The sequence below is a fragment of the Schistocerca nitens genome, chromosome 12 (genome assembly GCF_023898315.1).
Source record: "Schistocerca nitens isolate TAMUIC-IGC-003100 chromosome 12, iqSchNite1.1, whole genome shotgun sequence".
NCBI lineage: Eukaryota > Metazoa > Arthropoda > Insecta > Orthoptera > Acrididae > Schistocerca > Schistocerca nitens.
In genome coordinates this window covers 103,254,980-103,269,404 of record NC_064625.1, presented here as the reverse complement: position 1 = coordinate 103,269,404, position 14,425 = coordinate 103,254,980, and the positions used below count along the sequence as shown (strand labels likewise).

Genomic DNA, 14,425 nt, shown 5'->3' with positions numbered 1-14,425 from the left:
AAAACTGAAACCCATGCGCTACAGCCCAAGACTGCGCCTTACGGATTGCGCCCTGTAGCTGACGTTCAACAGCTGCAATGCCAGTAGAGCTGTAGTAAAGGCAAAAGTCGTCAGCATACAGGGAAGCGGAGACAGAAGTTCCCACGGCCGCAGCAAGCCCGTTAATGGCTATTAAAAACAGACAGACACTTAAAACAGAACCCTGTGGCACACCGTTCTCCTGGACGCGGGAGGAACTATACGAGGCCGCGACTTGCACGCGGAAGGTACGACACGACAGAAAATTGCGGATAAAAATCGGCAGAGGACCCCGAAGACCCCATCCATGAAGCGTAGAAAGGATGTGGTGGCGCCATGTCGTATCGTACGCCTTCCGCATGTCGAAAAAGACAGCGACCAGGTGCTGACGGCGGGCAAAGGCAGTACGGATGGCCGACTCCAGGCTCACCAGATTGTCGGTGGCGGAGCGGCCTTTACGGAACCCACCCTGAGACGGAGCCAGAAGGCCCCGAGACTCCAGTACCCAATTCAAGCGCCGGCTCACCATCCGTTCAAGCAACTTGCAAAGAACGTTGGTGAGGCTAATGGGACGGTAGCTGTCCACCTCCAGAGGGTTCTTTCCAGGTTTCAAAACGGGGATGACAACGCCTTCCCGCCATTGCGACGGAAACTCCCCCTCGACCCAAAGACGGTTGTAAAGATCGAGAAGGCGCCGCTGGCAGTCCACTGAAAGGTGTTTCAGCATCTGACAGTGGATGCCATCCGGCCCAGGAGCGGTATCAGGGCAAGCAGCTAGGGCACTGCGAAATTCCCACTCACTAAATGGAGCATTGTAAGATTCTAGGTGGTTGGTGCGAAACGAAAGGCTCCGACGTTCCATCCGCTCTTTAATGGAGCGGAAGGCCTGGGGGTAATTCGCAGAGGCGGAACTCATAGCAAAATGCTCTGCTAAGCGATTTGCAATGACGTCGGAGTCAGTACAAACTGCTCCATTCAGTGAGAGCGCAGGGACGCTGGCAGGGGTCCGATGGCCGTAGACGCGTCGAATCTTGGCCCAGACCTGCGATGGAGTGACATGGAGGCCAATGGTGGATACATACCGCTCCCAGCACTCCTTCTTGCCTTGGCGGATAAAGAGGCGTGCCCGCGCACGCAGCCGTTTGAAGGCGATAAGGTGGTCGATGGAGGGATGTCGCTTGTGACGCTGGAGCGCCCGCCGGCGATCTTTAATCGCTTCAGCGATCGCAGGCGACCACCAAGGCACAGCCTTCCGCCGAGGGGACCCAGAAGAACGGGGAATGGCAGATTCGGCGGCAGTAACGATGCCGGTGGTGACCGATTGAACCACCGCATCAATGTTAGCAGTAGGGAGAGGCTCAAAAGCGACAGTGGAGGAGAACAAGTCCCAGTCAGCCTTATTCATAGCCCATCTGCTAGGGCGCCCAGAAGAGTGGCGCTGTGGTAGTGACAAAAAGATCGGAAAGTGGTCACTACCACACAGGTCGTCATGCACACTCCATTGGACAGACGGTAAGAGGCTATGGCTACAGAGTGAAAGGTCAATGGCGGAGTAGGTGCCATGCGCCACACTGAAGTGTGTGAAGGCACCATCATTTAACAGCGAGAGATCGAGCTGCGACAAACGCTCAACGATGGCGCCTCGACCTGTTGCCACTGACCCACCCCACAGAGGGTTATGGGCGTTGAAGTCGCCCAATAGCAAGAAAGGTGGCGGCAATTGGGCGACTAGTGCAGCCAGGACATGCTGCGAGACATCACCATCCGGTGGAATGTAAAGGCTGCAGACGGTAACAGGCTGTGGCGTCCACACGCGTACAGCGACAGCCTCTAAAGGCGTCTGGAGAGGGACAGACTCGCTGTGCAGAGTGTGAAGGACATATATGCAGACGCCACCAGACACCCTTTCATAAGCTGCTCGGTTCTTATAGTAACCCCGATAGCCACGGAGGGCGGGGGTTCGCATTGCTGGAAACCAAGTTTCCTGGAGAGCAATGCAGAAGAAAGGGTGAAGGCTGATAAGTTGGCGGAGCTCAGCTAGATGGTGGAAGAAACCGCTGCAGTTCCACTGGAGGATGGTGTTGTCCATGGCTGGGAAAGGCGTGACGGGACTGGGAAGGCAGATTACGCCGCCGGATCACCTGCTGCCTCCGACTGAGCACCCGCGCTAGTGCCATTCATGGCGTCTGAGGGACCGCCGAGATCGAGGTCCTCAGCGGACGCCAGAATCTCCACCTCATCTTCGGACGCAGAGGGAGAAGGTTGCGGTGGGACAGGTGCCACCGCAATTTCAGGATTCTTGGGAGCCTTTTTCTTTGACTGCTTTGCTCGCTGTGCCTTTGGTGGTTCTGGCTGGGAGGGCGTCACTGGGTCAGTCTCAGGGACTGAAGACGACCGCGACGCCCTACAACCAGCGACCGGTGGTTTTTTGGCAGACTGGCGAGTGTCCGCTTTGGCACTGGGCAAAGCCTGGGATGGGAGGGGAGGGCCCCAAGGGACCCCTTCCGGGCGAGAGGAGCCGAAGAAGGCCCTCGCTTCTCCGGCTGTGAAGGGGGAACAGATGTCCCCGGTGGTTGGGGTGGTGTTGCTCCTGAAGTAGATGGAGCAGGAGCAACAGGGAGTGAAGTGCCCCCCACAACCGAGGGGGCCGGTGATGGCTGACAGAGCTGAGTTCGAACTGTTGGGGACGACACTGAAGAAGTTCGAACAGGTGTTGCAGCAGCAGCATAGGTGGACGGCATGGGCACAGGATGTAGCCTTTCAAACTTCCGCCGTGCCTCGGTGTAGGTCAGGCGGTCCAGGGTCTTATATTCCATTATCTTCCTTTCCTTCTGGAAGATCCGACAGTCCGGCGAGCAAGGGGAATGGTGTTCTCCGCAGTTAACACAGATAGGAGGCGGGGCACATGGAGTATCGGGATGAGATGGGCGTCCGCAATCTCGACATGTGAGGCTGGAAGTGCAGCGGGAAGACATATGGCCGAACTTCCAGCACTTGAAGCACCGCATCGGGGGAGGGATATAGGGCTTGACGTCGCATCGGTAGACCATCACCTTGACCTTTTCCGGTAACGTATCACCCTCGAAGGCCAAGATGAAGGCACCGGTAGCAACCTGATTGTCCCTCGGACCCCGATGAACGCGCCGGACGAAATGAACACCTCGTCGTTCGAGGTTGGCGCGCAGCTCGTCATCAGACTGCAAAAGGAGGTCCCTATGGAAAATAACACCCTGGACCATATTTAAACTCTTATGCGGTGTGATCGTAACAGCAACATCCCCCAACTTGTCACAAGCAAGTAACCGCCGTGACTGGGCAGAGGATGCCGTTTGTATCAGGACCGATCCAGAGCGCATTTTTGACAAACCCTCCACCTCCCCAAACTTGTCCTCTAAATGCTCGACGAAGAACTGAGGCTTTGTGGAGAGAAAAGACTCCCCATCAGCTCTCGTACAAACTAAGAATCGGGGCGAATATTTGCTACTGCCATCCTGAGATTTACGTTCCTCCCACGGCGTGGCCAGAGAGGGGAACGTTTTCGGATTGTACTTTTCAGCATTAAATTGAGCCCGAGAACGCTTAGAGACTGCTGGCGGCTGGCCACCAGCGAGAGATGAAGTACCACGCTTCATTGCGGGTCATCCGCCCTGATGCCACCTACTCCGACCAAGGGCCCTCCCCACGGGCGCCACCCAGCCGCAGCAATAGCCACCTGGCAGGACGGCCATTGCCGGGAGTCCCGATGCCCCAGGGAGATGGGCATCTACTCCTTGGCATGCGTGGGGAGTTAACGGCGCAGGCATCAGTAGAGCGATCCCTGTGTTGTCAGGGGGCTACAACCAAGAGGGTACATGGCGGCCCCACCACAACGGACTGGCTACCGTGCTGGATCTTAGGTGCAAAACTGTCCAAGGTCGTCGTCGCAGTTAAAAGAAACACTGCAGAGTGCAGCGTGGTAATCGCCCAAGAGATCGAAAACGAGCGGGACATCATTGCAACGACGAGAAAGCCGGCTAAAGGTCTAATTGCACGACGGATACAGTGCACCATGTAAGGCGCCCTTCCCCAATTGGCTCGCTCTTCGGAAGAATTTAGAAAGATGGAGGTCAAACCCAACAGGGGACCAAAACATAAGGCCGAAACGTGTGAGACTCCTTTTAGTCGCCTCTTACGACAGGCAGGAATACCGCGGGCCTATTCTAACCCCCGAACCCGCAGGGGGCTGCACCCACACATGATGCCTTCTCTACAGCCACAGGCTATGTAACTCTGTACCGACATCTTACAAGCCTTCAGGTATGATGCAGCCAGGCCCCATCCTGGCTCTTGTTCGTCTTCTGCACATTTTCCTGATGGTTTCGTCCGTCTGCTGCGTTGGTTTCAACCGCACCCGCTACACTCCCGCACCCATTGTTACTAGCTCCCGCACGCCTGCCGCCCGCTCCCACAGCGGCAACGGCTGCCCCATACGTGCCAGTCCACAACGTTTCATCGACTTCCGCGTCGGGTTCTTTCGCTTGGCAAACACCGGTCGTGTGCTCACCAGTCCGAACTGCACCTGTACTGGACAGTCTTCCGCACCCAACCGTGCCCCCACCAGCTGGGGCCCCAGCAACTGTACCTGCCTACACTATGCAACTGAACTCTCATGTAAAGACTGAACTCTCTTCTTGCACTCCTGTTGCTTGTTACTCGTGTGGTTTTGTCCCTGTTAACCAGATTAGTACAGCTACTGTGTGCCAGTCTCCTGGTGCCTGCAATCCTGATTTGTCACCACTCTACACTGCTACACTGCCCGCACCTCCGAGTAGTGTGTTCACTGCACCGACCGTTCCTCAGTACCTCGCGCCTAGCAGATTCCGAAAACTCCGAGCCCTACAAACCGAAAACCCTAAGACCCTAAGACATGGTTTGTATTAGTGGATAAAATGTTGGGCTCCGTCGTGTAGGACGCCGTGAATGCCCGATTCGTGTGCGTTGTCAGTCACCTGCACGATCACACGGATCTTATTAGTGACCTGCTGCTTTCACCTCCCGTTCAGAATAAGTATGAATCTGCTAAAGCTTGTATCATTGAACGCCTATTCCGTCCTCCTCCTGATTCCATCCAACGCATTATCCACAAGGAACACATCGATGACCTTACCCCGTCACAGCTATGGCGCTACTTATGCGCCCTTGTGGACATACTTTCTACCAGACATTGCACTTTGGATAATTTGGCTACTTAAACTTCACTCTGACAAGGGAACCTCCCCATCGCACCCCCCTCAGATTTAGTTATAAGTTGGCACAGTGAATAGGCCTTGAAAAACTGAACACAGATCAATCGAGAAAACAGGAAGAAGTTGAGTGGAACTATGAAAAAAGTAAGAAAAATATACAAACTCAGTAGTCCATGCGCAACGTAGGCAACATCAAGGAGAGCCCGAGTTCAGCATCGCCGTAGTCCCGTGGTTAGCGTGAGCATCAGCGGAACGGGAGGTCCTTGGTTCAAGTCTTCCCTCGAGTGAAAATTTTACTTTATTTTCATAAAGTTATGATCTGTCCGTTCATTTACGCCTCTGTTCAATGTAATAAGTTTACCATCTGTGTTTTGCGACCGCACCGCAAAACCGTGCGATTAGTAGACGAAAGGACGTGGGAACCGCAAACATTTGATTGCAAGGTCATAGGGCAACCGATTCCTCCACAAGGAAAACACGTCTGATATGTTCTATACGACACTGGTGACGGCATGTTCGTCGCATGACAGGAGTATGTTGTCGACCCACCTAACTTGTACACTTGGCGAATGGGTAAAAAGATTCTTCTACCTTGCCCGATTTAGGTTTTCTTGTGGATGTGATAATCACTCCCAAAAAAGCGCTCTAGTCAACTGACGTGTGTTTCGATGTTTGTTTAGGTGTATTCTCATACTATGGAACAGTTACCTCGCATCGGACGGACGGACAGACAGGTAATAATTGTCTGAAAATAAAAAATTAAACTTTTCGCTCGGGGGAAGACTTGAACCAAGGACCTCTAGTTCCGCAGCTGCTCATGCTAACCACGGTACCACGGCGCTCCTGAACGCACACTCTCCTTGACTTTGAGTAGTCCATGCGCAAGATAGGCAGTTTGTATATTTTGTTTATTTTTTCATAGTTCCACACAACTTCTTCCTGTTTTCTCGATTGATCAGTTTCTCAAGGCCTATCCACTGTGCCAACTTATAACTAAATCTGAGGGGGGTGCGATGGGGAGGTTCCCTTGTGAGCTACAACTGCAGATACTGTCGCATGTCTCTGAGCCCCCTCGAAGCATCGCCGACCGTGCCTATAGCATCATTCAACACCATTACCTCCATCATTCGAGTCAGTCATCTGCCAACCCCGCGCATTATGCAGTAACAGAAGCCACTCCTACCCGCGGCCGCGGCAGGAGACACGCCTCGCTGTCAGCGCAAGCAACGGCCCTGCCACCCCGTGGTCGCCCGACTGCACTACCTACTTTTACGTTGCCGCCCCAAAGGTCACCGGAGACGGCCAAGCGAGCACCTGAGTACACTCTGGCCACGCAGCTGGTCACCTCGCCGCCCAGCCATGCTCCTGCACCACAAGGTGGCTTTCCTTACTGCTGGTTCCATGCTAACTTTGGTGACATGGCTCGCAACTGGAAACCCCCGTGTGCTTTTCCAAACGCCTATGATGGGCACGTCTAGGCACCACGTCCCACCATGCTGCCTCGCGGCGCCTACCGGCATCTCCTCAGATGCCATCTGCACTGTCGTCTGCTTCGCATCTCTTCGTCGAGATCACCAACACCGAACTTTGCTTTCTAGTGGACACTGGAGCCGACAGTGTTATCCCGCCCTCCCTCGCCCCTAACACAGATCCCTTATCTGCACCTCCACTGATAGCTGCTAACAATTCCCCGATTCTGGTGCTCGGTTCCTCTCATCTCCTGCTCAAATATGCCCTGGATCAGGTTTTCCCCTGGACATTTTACGTCGTGGAAGTTGATGCACCTGTACTGGGCCTAAGTTTTCTTTATCACTATTCCCTCTCCCCTAATCTGCAAGCCGGCTCTCTGACTAAAGTCTCTGGTTCAAGTGTTCCTGGTGCGTCGCACCATGCCGCCGCCGCCGCCGCCGCCCCCGCCCCGCCCCCTCCCTCAGCTCGAAGTTTCTACTTACTGTTCACACTCTGCCCTTTCAGAGTGTATGTCACTTGCTGCAAACCTTTCCTCTGCTCTCTTAGCTTTCTTGCGTGAGCGTTCAGACGTCGATGCGTCGCGCACTCAGAATGTCGAATGTCGACCTGCGTGTTTGCATTGACGAAGTCTATACACAACTCTTCCAGGCACAACAGCAGCTTCTGCAACTCCGCACACTCACTCTTGCAATCGTGGACACGCCTCCTCAGCCTGGACATTGTTCTGCAGCTGCGACCCCATTAACGGTTCAGCCAGCCTCTGCCCCTACCCCACCTGCTTCTCCCACATCCTTGCGTGAAATTGCCAATGGCACGCACCACAGAGTAAAGATGACTGAAGGACCCCTGTGTGGCATAAGGTGCACTGCCTAAACACGCAGAAACTTCGCCGTGCTAAAGACACTGTTAAAGATCTTTTGGACTCCAACGTTCTGTGTCAATCTGATAGTAACTGGCCGTCGCCAATCCATCTCGTGCCGAAGGAGGACGGTACTTTCCATCTCTGGTGACTACCGTGCTCTTAACACACTCACTACCATCGATAACTACCTTATCCCCCTTATTCAAGGTTTCACTCAGATGTTGCATGGTTCCCAGATCATCTCCATTCTCAATTGTAGCAAAGCATATCATCAGATTCCCATGTTCCCCGACGATATCCCCAAGACAGCCATAATCACTCCATTTGGTCTCTTAGAGTACTGTTCCATGCCGTATGGTCACAAAAATGCCGCACAGACATGGCAATGCTTCATTGACTCACTGTTGTTTGACCTTTTCGCCTATGCCTAATTAGGCGATTTACTGATTTTCTCTCTCTCACCTGAGGAACACGCTCTCCATATTTCCAGAGTGCTTGCACTGCTCACTGCTAATGGAGTGGAGATCAACCACGGAAGTCTCAGCAGTCCTGAGGTCACCACCTTAGGGCGGACGCCCTTGGCTGTGACTGTGTGACCTATTTCCTCTTGGGTTTAACTCAGCCTCCCTCCCCCAAAGGACTTCACTGATCTTCACCGTTTTCTAGGCCTTGTGAACCTCTACAGGCGCCACCTGCCCCATGCTGCGTCTATCCAGATCCCTCTGGCAGGTAAGGATACTAAAGGCAAATGCAAAGTTGTTTGGACACTGGAGATGGCAGATTCATTCAAAAAACTCAAAAGCGCCCTCTCTAAAGCTGTCACACTCGCTCACCCTGCTCCTAACGCACCTATTTCTATTACAGCTGATGCAAGCGATACTGCAATTGGCACGGTTCTTCAGCAACATGTATTGGATACCCCCACCCCAACCCCTCCGTTTCTTCTCCAAGAAATTAACCAAATCCCAGTCCAAATGGTCCGCCTTCGACCGTGAACTCCTCGTCCTGTACGAGGCGCTCAAATATTTCACAGCCGATGTCGAGGGTCGCCCGTTGATGATTAATATAGATCACAAACCCTTGGCAGATGCAATCCGTAACCCCTCACACCATCTCCCCCTGACGACGCTTTCGCCATATGGATTTCATATCCCAATATTTCACTGATGCACAATATATCCGAGGCGCTGACAATGTAGGCGCTGACCAACTGTCTCGCGTCAACATCACTACCGACCTGGCCCGCTGGCAAACTGAAGACCTCGATATCCGTGCCTTGCAACAAGACAACCTCTTCCCTCCAACTGGAGCAACGTGCATTCCCTGGCACCACAGAATCGGTCTGGTGGGATGTTTCCACTGGTAGCCCCCGCCCCCTTCGTACCTGCAGCTCGCCGCCGCTCTGTTTCTGAAGCACTCCACAACCTAGCTCACCAAGGCATCAAAACCTCCACCAGATTGGTCAGGGGAAGGTACGTGTGTCCCGGTGTTAAACATGATTGCAGGATGTGGGCTCGCACCTGCGTACCGTGTCAGGGAGCTAAATTCGGCCACCATGCACTTCCTCCACCAGGCACTTTTGACATACCTAAAGGATGTCTACGACATGCCCATATTGACATCATAGGTCCCCTCCCTCCCTCCAAGGGCTTTCGATATGTCCTCTCTGTTATTGATAGAGTCACTAGATGGGTCGAGGTACTCCCTTTGGAAGATATTTTGGCTGAGTCTTTGGCTCGGGCCTTCGTTGCCACTTGGATTTCCCAATTTGGAAGCACTACCTCACTGACCACCAACCAAGATAGGCAGTTCGAATTACACCTGTTCGCCTCCCTCTGTTCGTACTGTGGCGTTGCGAAGTTTCACGCCACTGCTTATCACCCCAAGGCCAATGGACTTGTGGAGCGCTGGCACCACACGCTTAAAGCTGCACTTACGTGCCACGGTTTCCAGTGGTCTGACGTTCTCCCCTGGGTTTTGCCAGGCCTCCACACCGCATACAAAGAGGACTTGCAAGCCTCCCTCGCCGAGATCCTTTACGGGGAGCCCCTGGTTTTACAAGCCGAATTTTTCGAGGATATGGCGCTACCAAGCTCCCGGCACTCGTCGAGAGCATCCGAGGGCACATCGCGCTCATCAAACCTCCCCTGCCTTCTGCCCACTGTAGGTCTCGTGTGTTCATGCATAAGCAACTGGCCACATGTGAATTTATTATGTTACATGATGACACTGTACGGATGACCCTGCAGCCTCCCTAAACCAGTCCATTTAAAGTCCTGTCCCGAGGCCCTTCCACATAGTTACTGGTTTGCTGTTGTTAAGTATTGACAGTTTCACTCCACAGGGTGAAACCTGCGTGGACCTTGCAGGAGCACTCTGCAAGTGACCCCGATGTACACAACACCTGCTCTCCTTCCCATGATTTGGATGGGTAAGATAATGTGCCATGTCACAACGGCAGGAGAGTGATGGAATGACTAGAGGAACACAGTGGCGAATTCCAATTGATGCGCTGGACTCACAACTCGACAGAACTGAACCCAACTGAAGACCATGGCGTCAGAGCGCAAGTGACAAACAGAGATTAAGAAGTGCTTTGACCGATGGCACAGCTTTTAACTCATCTAAACGGAAATTACCAAGTGGTTTAAAGCTATCAGGCAAGAAACAAACCAAGTCGTCAGCCAAACGAAAATCACGAAATGGCTTAAAGCGAAGAGGGACAGATGTGGATGAAGCAAAACTTATACAAGCTTCAGAAGTTGACTCACCTGCTAATTGCCACCAGCAAACAGAAGCCACACACATGGAAGATACCGAAAATTTGTAGGGTAAGTGCTGTATTAGAAATGCCACTAGATAAAGAATCAGCAACAAACTAAAGTTACTAAATACCCAGATCTTGCTGTGCTACACCATAACCTTCAGTCACTCACAAATGAAGTTTCCATGTTGGAAGCACTACTCCAGTATGCACTAAATATAGACATAATTTGCATTATGTAACATTGAGGTTAATTTTATTTCGTCATTTCGTAGCCAATCTCAGGATATAGATAAGCAAGTCATTTTAGCCAAGGGTTTTCCAATCATGGTAGTTCTCTATCTTTGTGAAATAACAAATAACGTTTGGTGATGTCAGTAAAAGCCATATTGACTCAATTGAAGAAGACTGAACTTTCCGTTACTAAACTGCCAAAGATTAACTTCATAGTTATTAACATATATATAGCGTCAAGTGGAAACCTGCCGGTCTTCATGAATAAACTAGAGGTTGTGCTGATCAGGATCAGTACACTAAATACGATTTTTCAAAAGGCAGCAGCACCAGAGATTCTTTGATAAATATGACCAGCACCCCACATTTAATGAGATCCCCACAATACACTGCCCAATAAGACTCACAGAATGCATAAATTCCATTATTGACCAAATATTCATCTCAGAAACAAATTATAGATTCACAAGCAGAGTACTGAGCATGGGTTATGGTGACCATGAGGCACAACTATGTATAGAAATGCCAACAAGTAGCAGTTCTGAAAAAGTAGTTGAAAAAATAACCTTTTCTGAAGATAACATGAGAATTTTTAATCTCTTATTGGCGAAGGAAAACTGGGAAAGCATTGCCACTCAGAACAATGTTGATAGCATGTACATGAGTTTTCAGAGCATCTTTCTTCACTATTTTAATGTAGCTTTTCCAGAAGTAGTAAAAACAGTACAACCTAACAATAATAAGCAATGGGTAACTAAAGGCATAAAAAATTCCAGTGAGAGAAACAGATTTCTGCAGTACTGTTGTAAGAAATATAGAGTTGAATAATCTGCAAATTCTTCTGTTAAAGCCTACAAAAGAATCTATGGCAGAGTAGTCAAAGAGGCAAAAATTTTGTGGAATGACATTTTGTTACATGGGTTTCTTATCAAATTGAGATCCACATGGAGAGTTATAAAGGGAGACGCTTGTAGTTCAGCGCCAAAGAAAAAGAATGTATCATTAACACTTGAAGGCTCAAAAGTCACAGATCAAAATTCAGTTGTGGAAAAATTCAATGAATACTTCACCTCACTAGCTGGAAACCTCATTCAAGTACACAGTCAAGTACCAGTCCAAAGTTTCTGAAGGACGCAGTGCCGAACCCACGTCGGCAACTTGCATTGATACCACGGACAGTGTCTATGTCTCGCAGCAGTCCGCTACAATGAACGGGAGGAGCTGCTGAAGACCCCCTCCCCCCCCTCCCCACCCCATCAGTACCGCGAAGCCATCGCACAGGGGTCGATATAGAGAGAGGCATTGACTCCTTCCACCCAGATCATGACCTCTCATCAAGCAGGAAACGTGATCAAGCTGGGACACCAATGCCATTCAAGTCTCAGATGGAACTGTAATTTTGTAAATGTTGAACTTTTACTTCAAGAGGAGAGTGTGTACCAGGTGGTGGTGGTAGGTTTGTCGGGCGTTTAACTGCGCGGTCATCAGCACCCATACCAAGTCCCAATTGTTGACGCAGTCCAATGTACTGTCACGAATGACGACGATGAAATGACGAGGACAACACACACACAGTCCCTGGGCAGTGAAAATACCCAACCTGGCCAGGGATCGAATCCTGGTCCCCCATGATCCCGTATTAGGTGATGATTTACAGTTTGAAGCACGCTCCTGTGGCAATGTATTTTATGACAGTATGTGATTATTATTCTTGTGATGAAGTGAACTGATGAGCCGCATGTTGCAGTACTGATCAGCCTTCTCCCAGAGGCAGTAACCACAGTTATGACCAGACGACTATAGTTTCTTCAGGTCAGAATGAACATTACATAATGGCACTGCACAGTAGGCTTTATCAGGAGTAGCAATCAAAATTATGTATCGAAATATGCTGTTACAGTAACAATCTACAATTTGTGTCTTATCATGAGGTACCCCACACACGTACCAGTAACTATGTACCGATTCACGAGCTACGACAGTCGCCAATAGAAGCAGTGATCCAGGTACTGTCAAATGTTTATTCCACTCTTCCAAACGGGTCTTCGAAGGACTTTATATTGTGATCAGTCAGTGACAACCATCTTCAGATCTACAATATGAAAGATGTACAACTAGTGAACAGTCTATCTTCAAAAATACAATACAGTATTTCGTATCATGATGTATTCTCATACAAACTGGGAAAAGTGCAGATAATGTAAACCATACCTGTTCCACACAATGTCCTAATGTGATAAATCCTCTAATATGGATACATACATATGAAATGCGAAAATCTGTAGCCAATAGCTGGTGTAATAAAAACATGTAAGCAATGCAGATGAAAGTGCAGCGACATTAGTAACTCAAGACTCAATATGTTAACGTCTATCTTTGCATTCTTGCTATGGAAGTACTTTGCCTACTACGATCGTTACAATAACAATAACTGTTCCAGTTACTGGTATTTAATTCAGTCTTCTATGTCCCTGTACATGACCGTAAGACTGTCACTAAGTAACCATCCCAGAGCCCGATAGCAGTATCAGTTTGCCTCAATCACAGCTTCGATGGGCAACAAAAAGTTTATAGTCAGTATTTCGCGTGGCTGTTAACCAAATTCAGAAATTTTGAATGCTGTAATTTCCTCATTTAGCGGTGTAATATAGTAAAAGCTCGACGGAATACGACTAACAGTACAGTTAGGAACTGAATGGTTGTCGACTCAGCATGGATTGCATGCGTATACATGGAATTCATCCATCCAGTGTTAGCGAAAGATAGCACTTACAGACTTCCAGCAAACTTTATGCTGAACTTCAAACCTTTCCTGAACATTTTCACAGGTATATGCTTCAAATCAGTTAACAGATTAACTAATTTACAGAGCGATCAGTCTGCAGCTCTTATCCATGGGGTTCTCTAGACAATTGGGGTTTACTTGAACATTTAAGACCTGCATAAGGCACAGATTTTCAGATACATAAATAACACAAACGTGGTAATATCACTTCAGCAATACGTTTACATTAAAAATAACAAATCCACTTAGCAGTAACTTGTAGGAAACTTATTTGTTCTTTATAAGAGACGAAGTATTTTGCAAACCAATATTTGAATGATACATTACTTCGTTCATAACCATTATCTGATTGTTAATAGTACTAAGAAGAATTAGAGTGTTTTGTTCACATTCATAAGCAGTGAAGTCATAGGAAAATTTATAGCGAAGTTGCCCATAGGAATTAAATCCCACTTGGATAATATTTCTATAATGAAACCTGCACTGACAATTTTATGGGCATCACAGAATAACAAGGTATTTCTATTACCGCATACTCATGTTCATTAATGAAGACTGAAGGAAAGCTTGTGAAGTGCAAGCACAGTTTACACTGGCAAATAAATCTCTCCAACAGTGTTTCCGTCATATACAATTGTCCGAACTTTTCTCATTAGGTTAGCATCTATGATCTTTAAAAGTTTGTTGTTCGTTGGGAAGCTAACTTTCAAACTAATTTTGAAAAAAAAACATAGGAATTAGATGCTAACTTTGAGATTAATTTTACATGTAATAACTGCACAAATTTCTACTTGCTACAATCTATGCAACCCATTTGCAATCAATCTGATCACTAATAAATACAGGGTACTTCACAATTCCTGTCACGGGCTTGGACAGCAAGCTTAGTAGACGAAGTTTTGGTAAGGAGCTCATGTCCAGAAATGTACAGTCTCTTATACAAGCCGTGAAAGCCTGCATTAGGAACTGTGGAACACCCTGCACATGGGGGACAACAGTGACAGCAAACTAGATTTTGTATCTTGCTTGGGGTGGCGAGGACACAAAATTCATTCATATCACCTTCA

The 14,425-nt window shown here is 49.2% G+C and overlaps 1 long non-coding RNA gene across 1 annotated transcript in view; it reads right to left on the bottom strand.

The window, feature by feature from the left end:
• LOC126215236 (uncharacterized) overlaps positions 1-12,936 on the bottom strand; it is a 31,899-nt gene extending 18,963 nt beyond the window's left edge. Inside the window, exons 1-2 of the long non-coding RNA XR_007542109.1 lie at positions 12,785-12,936; positions 12,522-12,665 (exon numbers count right to left, since the gene is read on the bottom strand). This is a non-coding gene — a long non-coding RNA (uncharacterized LOC126215236). The remainder of the gene's footprint in view (positions 1-12,521; positions 12,666-12,784) is intronic.
• Between the last annotated feature and the right edge of the window lie 1,489 nt (positions 12,937-14,425).